The 8,426-nt window shown below is 36.9% G+C and overlaps 1 protein-coding gene and 1 long non-coding RNA gene across 3 annotated transcripts in view; one reads left to right on the forward strand and one right to left on the reverse strand.

The window, feature by feature from the left end:
• The first annotated feature begins 1,215 nt into the window (after positions 1-1,215).
• The window catches only part of LOC308412323 (uncharacterized protein), a 74,854-nt gene continuing 67,643 nt past the window's right edge, over positions 1,216-8,426 (forward strand). For both annotated transcript variants that reach the window (XM_080906582.1, XM_080906583.1), the window contains exon 1: positions 1,216-1,387. The gene's annotated coding sequence lies outside the window, so the exon portion shown is untranslated. The remainder of the gene's footprint in view (positions 1,388-8,426) is intronic.
• Positions 5,654-8,200, reverse strand: LOC308412325. Its single transcript, XR_013974560.1, has 3 exons — positions 7,867-8,200; positions 6,405-6,464; positions 5,654-5,887 (listed from the first exon to the last, which is right to left on the reverse strand). It is a non-coding gene; the product is annotated as an uncharacterized lncRNA (long non-coding RNA).

The following is an 8,426-nucleotide window of genomic DNA, read 5'->3' on the forward strand; positions in this document are numbered from 1 at the left end:
GGAACATAAGGAAGCAGCAGGGTATAATGGATAACTATAATTTAAATATTACATTCTATTAGGACTATTAGTTGAATGAACAAAATGTGAGAAATAATAGTGTTTCAAACATTTAAAAAATTACAAGGCGCAGCTGGTTCTCTGTGTTTAATTTAGGGCACTGAACCTGAAAAATGGTCCAAAATACTTCGCTTTCAGACTGGAATAGCCAGGGATTTGATTAATAGATGCCCTGTTCAACTGCCTGAGCTACAGCCATTCCCACAACAGAGATTTGAGGAAAGACATAAAAAGACCACAGAGACACCACCACGCAAGAATCTACAGAAGAGCGTTAGATTGAGAATGGTAGCGATCAACTCTGATACACTGAAAATTCAAAGTTGAGAACTGAAAAAAGTCATCCTGTCATATAAGTTTTTTTCTCCTGTAAATCTTCGTTCTCTCTGCACTTCCTTCTACCATCACTCCTTTTTCCTCTCATCCTTCCAACTTAGATCCAAGTATCTCCCCTTCGAGAGCCTCTTCTGCCTCTGCTGTGGGGGACAACAGCATAGACTGTCTGCTACAGAAGAAAGAACACACCTCCAGAAGCCTGTTGTCTAACCCTGACTTCTCCTACAGTCCATATCGATGCTCTCCCAATACCTTACCTCGAAGCTACCCCACCAATAACAGCAGCAGCAGACACAGCCAGATGGACAGCCTCATAATGCAGCACACACATGTGGAGAGGAAGAAAGAGGTCCTGGACCATGTGAGGCAAAAATATCCTCAACATAAAACCATTATCATAGGACATCAGGACTGCACAAACGAGCAGGTAAGATTTGTTCATCATTAGCAGTGTTTGAAAAATGAAATGTGGAGTGAATTTATGACTTTTTTAAATTCATTTTAAGGCCAGCAACAACCTGTTTTCATTTTAATGATCTTCTAAGCTTTATCAACATGTTTTTCACATTGTGATTTCAATGAGTTGCTGACAGACATTTATCAGTTACTGTTTTGCATTTTCTTTTCTAAAACGATGTATGTGTGTTGTTATAGTGGTAATGCTGAAGGGGCATGAGGTGTCTTGTGGCTTGTCATAGATTTCACGAGTAGTACTACTGATCTCCCAGTTAGACCGGTACAGCCAGCATTATTTGCTAAGGTGGAGTTGTGTTGAAACAGCAACGGGTGGAAAGGGGTGGAGTTTGTCAGTGCACCTGATCCAAGCAGAGAAACATGCGGCATGTAGAAACTACGACGTCTCAAAAGTCCGAGAAAAGAACCTTAAACCTGCCGTGAAACCGCAGGACTTGATTTTGACCCTTAGAGCTAAGTTACCTGGGAAGTGCTAAAACTCTAAAACCGCACTGCTGACACCAAGCATCTCCTCCAGGTAAGTTCCTCTAATTTATCTGTAAAGACCAACAGCTCCTCTGAGCCGCTCTTTTTCTACTACTTAAAAGACAACTTAGTGTAAAAGTAGCCAAAGCGATTAGCAGGATATGAACTTTACATTAGCCTTCAACTTGCGATACACAAGCTCCTGAGTGTTTGGAGCCGGCTCAACAAGCTGCTCCATCAGCGCGTCATTATGCGGGCTATTCAGCGTCTGCGCCAGATGTCTGTCACTGTTTGTTACGTCAGCATGTGACGAGAGCCAACACAAACAGAAAGGTACCATCATTTAAGGGATTCAATGGGTGGAATCCGTTCTGACCCAGCACTGCTGTTGTAGGCGAAGAGTCCACCAGGTGAAAGAACTAAAAGAACTGAAGACGCTGTTTCCTAATATCTATTTTCCACACGCAGGCATTAAGAAAAATGACACATTTGCGCAGGAATGGTGAGCATTCCTCACAAGTTTGATCTGTAATGACAACAGGGATGTCTGTTTGCGCTCAGATGAGTCATAATAGCCATAACAGCCTGCTGAAGCAGTGAGCCGGGATTATGATTATTGCAGTGTGCTGTTAGCTGTATGGGGAGATTTTTATTTTCTGTTCCAGTAAGTGGGGGGCACAGGGGCAGTAAGACATTACTGTCCTCTCAACCTACTTTATTTTCAGACTTTTTGAAGCTGCGGTGTGTTTTAAATGTGTCTCTCTTCAAATTTACACCTACACTGTAAAAACTGTGACTAGAGGTTACTTAAAAAAGTTATGGCAACAAAGTGACACTTGAAATAATTAAGTAGATTTTAATTTCAAAAGATTTATGTAAAATGTAGAGAAAATGTTAATTAAATTCAAATAGAAAACAAAAGTAGATATTAATAGAATTAAACTGTAAATATGTGTTGGGTTTAGGGTCAAAATCTCAAACTGAAGGTTGAAATTGCCCAACTTTACCAAAAAAAATAATTGATATGAAATAAGTCTCTGAGAAAAATTACTTTGAATTTACTAACTATCTGGCAAATGTTTAGTAAAAACTTCCTAAAATATCCATTACAAAGAAATGAAATCTTCTTGTTTTTTCAGTAAAACTCAAATTGGATTCAATAATTTTCCAAATAAACCTTAAAAATAATGACTGAATAATAAGAGAAAATGAAATGAATTTAACTTATTTTCTGAGTAAAATGAATCAATTTCACAAAGAAAACATCAACACAGTAATTTGTTTTATTGTGGAAAATAAAACACAGTAATTTATAATATAACATTTTTCTGCTCGTATACACTGAATTCTCATCAACAATCTCCTGATCTCCTAAATACATTCCTCTGCTGTAAATTTGTTTTAGTGTCATAAACAGTTTATCACACAGCTTTGTGTACAGAGCAACAGCAACATAAACTGCATGAATGTAAACCAGTTTTGTAAAAAAGAAATTAATCTTTAGATTAGACTGTAATATCAACATGAACCTGAAATTTGAATATCCTTTACCGTTTCCTTTATCTCTGTTACTTATTTATGATTGACTAACAAAAACTTTAGTTAGTCAATCTTTTGTTAAATTGAATCACTCAATATAACTGTAGAACAAAGGTTTTTTAACTCATGTACATGGAATATCAATAATGTAAATCAACCTTTTATCCCAATTTGGATGTTTAACCTGAGAAAATCTAAGACACATGTAAGAGGAAGTAACATTTCTACAGCTACAGGACTGCACTTCTGTTAAATTTTAAAGTTGTTTTAAACTAATGTTTTATAGTAACATACACTATAAACAAAGAAAAGCTTCACTAGTGATTCCTCCAATTTGCTGCCTTTCAAACAGAATATTCCTAAGAAACTTGTAGGTAATAAAAAACAAACATTAAAATGAAGAGCACAAATACAGCCTGACACATTGCAGGTCATTTGGGTAAGACATGAATAAGTTGAAATTATTTTGAAAACTGAAAAGATAGCTGCATCTAACAAAGACAAACCAAAGGTTTTCAGTGAGCTTACTTCCCTTTCATTCTTTCAGAGTCCTCGTTTAAGCCAATAACTTGTTCTTGAGGCTGTTCACTTTTGGTGAGAGCTTAGCACAATCCAGTTCAAGGAAAGTTTTCTGGAATACTTCCAAGGTGTATTTTAGCTCTTTGGGATAGGCAAGATTGACTGCATATGTCAATTCAACCAGCATTGCGCATGCTCTTGGAAAATTGCCCAGAGCAGGCATAACTCTCACACCCTCCAGCACAATGCCAATGTCATCCTCCTCAGATCCAACAGCCTTGATTTTGTAGATTTTCATCCTCTGTTCAGAAAGATCTTGTGACACACCAGCCTCATCAGCATCCTGAAACAACAAACACATGAGTTTTCTGACTGTAGTTGCACACATGAAATATTTCCTGGACACATCCTGTAGCTGAATGACAAATAGAACATGATAATGCCTCAAATTATTTGAAACTTGACAAACACATATGAATAACAAAAACAGAATAATGTTTCTACTTCAACACTTACACTGTACTCTTTGATCAGTTGATCAATGGACTCCCCAAGGTACACCATCAAGCACCGAATAACCAGATTTCTGGTTATGTCATTGCTAGGATTGCTTGGTGACTGAAAATGAGCAAGAATTCCAAAAATTACCATCAGATAAGTGACCATTTATTAAGACAAAACTGTGAGAATTGGCAGTATTAAAAAAAAACTGTTAAATATCAAATTATCATCACATGGAACATTATGTGCGATAATTAGCTGATGTTAATGCACATGCCTGGGTGCTGACAGTCAACACAAAGGTATTGTCAACATGCTTGTAAGCTTCAATCTTTAAATGTGTCGTTTTAGTAAATTACATTAATTTATTCTTTTAGTTTTTTATCTAATTTAGTTTATGTTTGTCAGAAAGGGTTTTTCCTTCTTGGGACAAAACAAAAACCCAGCAATACCTGTACTTGTGTTTTTTTGTTTGTTTTTTGTTTGTTTGTTTTTACTAAGAATAGACATGTATTTAAAATACAATTAAAACATGAAACCCATAATTGTGTTGTTAATTATATCAGTGACGTCCTGGCGTCCTCTTGCACTGACAAAAACATGCAAACAAATTAGTGGAGCTGTGCACCATGCAAATGAAATTTGACAAAAAAATTCTTTAAATAAAATTCCAAGCTGAAATGTCTGTGGAAAATACCTTGGCTATGATAGCCTGCAACTTCAATCCCATGGCTCCCCCCTTGGAATGGAAAAGGGCCAACAGTTTGGGAGTGTACTCATCCAGCATGGACATGAATTTGGGTTCAAGGTGTACCAGGGTGATCCTATAGAACTCATCCTGCAGCTGAACGACAAAAAAAAAACATGATGCGGCCTCAAATTATTTGAAGTTTGAAAGATTACATTAAAAAAACCCAAAAGCCTACCCAAAATGAATTTGGAACTCACATGAGATGCCTCAAACAAAGCTGGCCATCTGGCTTTGATGTCTTCAATGCTGGGGGACAGGTTGACAATTTCATGTCGTCTATGTGCAAATGTTTTAGCCATTTTTTCTTTTATCACTTTGTTGTTGTCTCTTTTCTTGACTTCAGTAAGCAACTGAATTCTCTCTTCTTCTTGACTGTCCTCATCTTCACCTGCTGGATATGGCGGAAGGTAATTTACCTCTGCTTTCCGAGGCTTTTTCACTTTATTTGCAGACTTCTGGTCACCTGGACTCTTGTGTTTCATGGCATTGCATGTCAACTCAGGAACACCAAACCCTCTAAGTTTTGTACGATAATTGGCCATCTTGTATTTGATGCTTTGTTGCCAACCATAATAACCTGAGAAAGAGCCAGGTTCCTTGAGACAAGGGTATTTTGTCACAAGTGCCTCAGCAACATAACTAACCTGTGCACTTGAAGGATAGGCCGTAAATGTAAATATAGTTTCAGCCAACTTCTCAAGAATATCAGTCTTTACTTTGGAGGTGGGCAGAAGATTTCCATTCTTTTTATACTCCTCAGTGGCTCTTTCCAGGTACATCTCAGTTTCATATGCAAACTGTGGAATGGGAAACTGTTTCGGCCAGGGCTCACAACGTTCTGTGGTCTTCTGCCTTTTGAGAATAATGGTGTCCTGAGAAGAAGTAGTTGCAGCAGAGTCTGCATTGGATACAACTGACTCAGCATATGAGGAGTCATAGTCAGACAGTTGGCCAGAGGGGCCGCCAAAACTGTCATCAACCGGAGTCAAGCTTAGCATGACTGGGGTGATGCCAACAACCTTCACAGTGTCTTTGTCTTTTATCTGGTCAGCTCTGTGAAGAGTGAAGTAGTCCTGGAATTCTGGGTCAAAATACTGAAGACTGAAGTCATTTGAAATCCCAAAAGTATCCTTCACAACACTCTGCAGCTCCTCCAATGTTGGTGGGATCCCTGATGGAAGAACCAACTTCTCGATTTGGTCATCAATAATTACACGAAGCTTTGCCTCCATCTTGTTCAACCTAGAATAAAATGTAAATGGGCAGAGTTAAATTTCCCTTCAATTAAATAAAATTAGTTATTACTTTTCATTTATACAATAGTTGAGATATAAAACTATAAAACAAAAAGCACACTTCAACACACCAAATGTTGCAAATAACAAATACTTGGGAGATGTACATGTTATCAAGTTTTTGTTGTTGTCGTTTTGTTTTTTGTTGTTTGTTTGTTGAAAAAGATTTGCATATCTTACACTGCCATCCCATTTGCCAGGTCCTAAAGTGATGGAAAAATATATATCTAAGAATCTAAATAGTTTTTCATGACAAATGTAAGAGCATGGGTATCTATACACATTTGATGTTGAGATTATAGAGAAGAAGAAAAAAATCCTACAAATAATAAGCAATTATTTTCTACTTATTGTTTTTACAAAAACAAATAAGTTAGATTAAGTGGGGTCAACTTGGTAATTTTATGCCGCTTCAATTTCAAAACCATTAGTTTAATTTAATATAACATGTTATCACAACTTACTTTATAATGCACAGTCTACATGCTGATCAGGTGAATTTAAGTTGAGGGATCTTCCATTACCTGAAAGGAAAGCAACATTATCATTAATAGCAGTCTCCAAAATAAAAAATTTACACAAACACACGCAGTCATTCCAATAGATTAACACATTTCAAAACATATAAGGACGTTTACTGTTATTTTCTAATAATGATTCTACAAATTTTCTGGTGAGATATTTACTCTTAACAGTAAATATAAACTCACTGACACTGACTTAACGCCTCTAAACGAACACAAACCTTTAGAGCACTTTTGCAAATATGCGATGTCTTGATAAACCGAGCAGGTATTTGAAGTTTACACAGCACCTCGCATGAAAATATCTTAAAAGTTTGTCCAAATTCATGGGCTGCATCCTCCTGAGGACCCGGCCTTCGCGGTCTACGTGGGCCGGGTCCCCAGAAGGTCGGGTAGGCTGGAAGTAAACGGCTGGGGAAATTGGACGGTCTAGCCTTCTGATTAGCGTCACCGCTGTCTCGGTGGAGTTTAATAAACTCAGCCGTCTGCTCCTTGCTATCTAAAATATAACAGGACGCTGGAGTAAATTCTCGACCGTCTCACACTTTTGTTTAATCAGTTTTCTGTTTGACGTTTATTCAGCTGTGTGAAAATCCCGGAGGATTAATAAAGTTTTGTTTTATCTAATCTAATCTAATAACTTTAATCTCAGCCAAACCGATTTACTCACGAACAAACAAAACACCGAAAAAACCAAACAATAACATTTTTAGGTTGTCTAAGTGACTTATACATTACGTTTAAACTGAGTAGCGAAACCCCGCGGTGATCTGAAAATGATGTGCCGGGAATTGTGCCGTTCTCAGCGGCTTCAGTGACCCTCGAGCTCCCGGCTTGCTATCGAGCTGGTGGGTAGCAGATGCTCCGAAAACGTCGAAGCACTTTTGCAAACATGCGATATCTTGATGAACCGAGCAGATATTTGATGTTTACACAACTACTTTCTCGCCTGAAAATATGTTAAAAGTTTATTTTGTGACCCAGAAAGATTACTAAGAGTAATTTTAAAACTTAGTAGCGGCCGCCATTATTGGAAACTGGAGTTCGAAAAACTGACTGTGGCTGACAAAATCACTCACAACTGAGCGCAAAACATTTTCATGAACTTTTAAACGTGGATGAAAGACGTTAAAACTCATCGGAATATGTCGTTGATGTTTTTTAATACGGTAAAACATGTGGTTAGTTAAAGCTGTTCAGTAACACAGTCGTGAAGGCTTGGAAAGTGACCTTGTGCTAGCAGTCCACTAACTGCCATTTGTGTAAAAATACGATACTATCATTACAGTGATGATTATTAATAAAATTTCGACGTATCATACTGTTTAAAACCTTTACTCAAAACCGATATACGTTATTGTTTAAACCGTGTCTTATATTTGAACAAATTAAGAAGTCTTACCTCTGACAAAATGGAGATGTCCACTCATGAAGCGCGTGTGTCCTGCACGTGGCACAAAGGATTATGGGCGGAAGTGTTCAATGATTAAAATGAAAATGCTTTCATCAGTTAAATCTATTAGATTTCTTAAATTTTTTTAGTACTCAAACATTTTTTTTAAAATCTACTCAACAAACCATTGCTGAATTTACCCCAAACAAAACTGTGTAAATTTAAATAACTGAACATCTCAAAATTGTTGAATTTTGCTTAGATTTGATTAAAACTACTCATACACGTTTTTACTGAGTAATAATTACTATTACTCTCCTATTAGATTCTAATTAACCCCAATCACAGTTTTTACAGTGTATGGGCATTAGAGACTCTGCACAAACTAACATACCATTCACAAACAAACAATTGTGTAATTATTCGCTATCGAAATATCACACCTTTGGAATATTAACAGTCTCATAGCAATTATATCCGCCATTTTTTACTTCAAATTTTAAAACACAAAGCCACAAGCTCTTATTGGTCATATTGAATTATTATCTTTGTGTGTTTTTGTGTGATTT

Source organism: Rhamphochromis sp. 'chilingali' (assembly GCF_963969265.1).
Source record: "Rhamphochromis sp. 'chilingali' genome assembly, chromosome: 16".
Lineage (NCBI taxonomy): Eukaryota > Metazoa > Chordata > Actinopteri > Cichliformes > Cichlidae > Rhamphochromis > Rhamphochromis sp. 'chilingali'.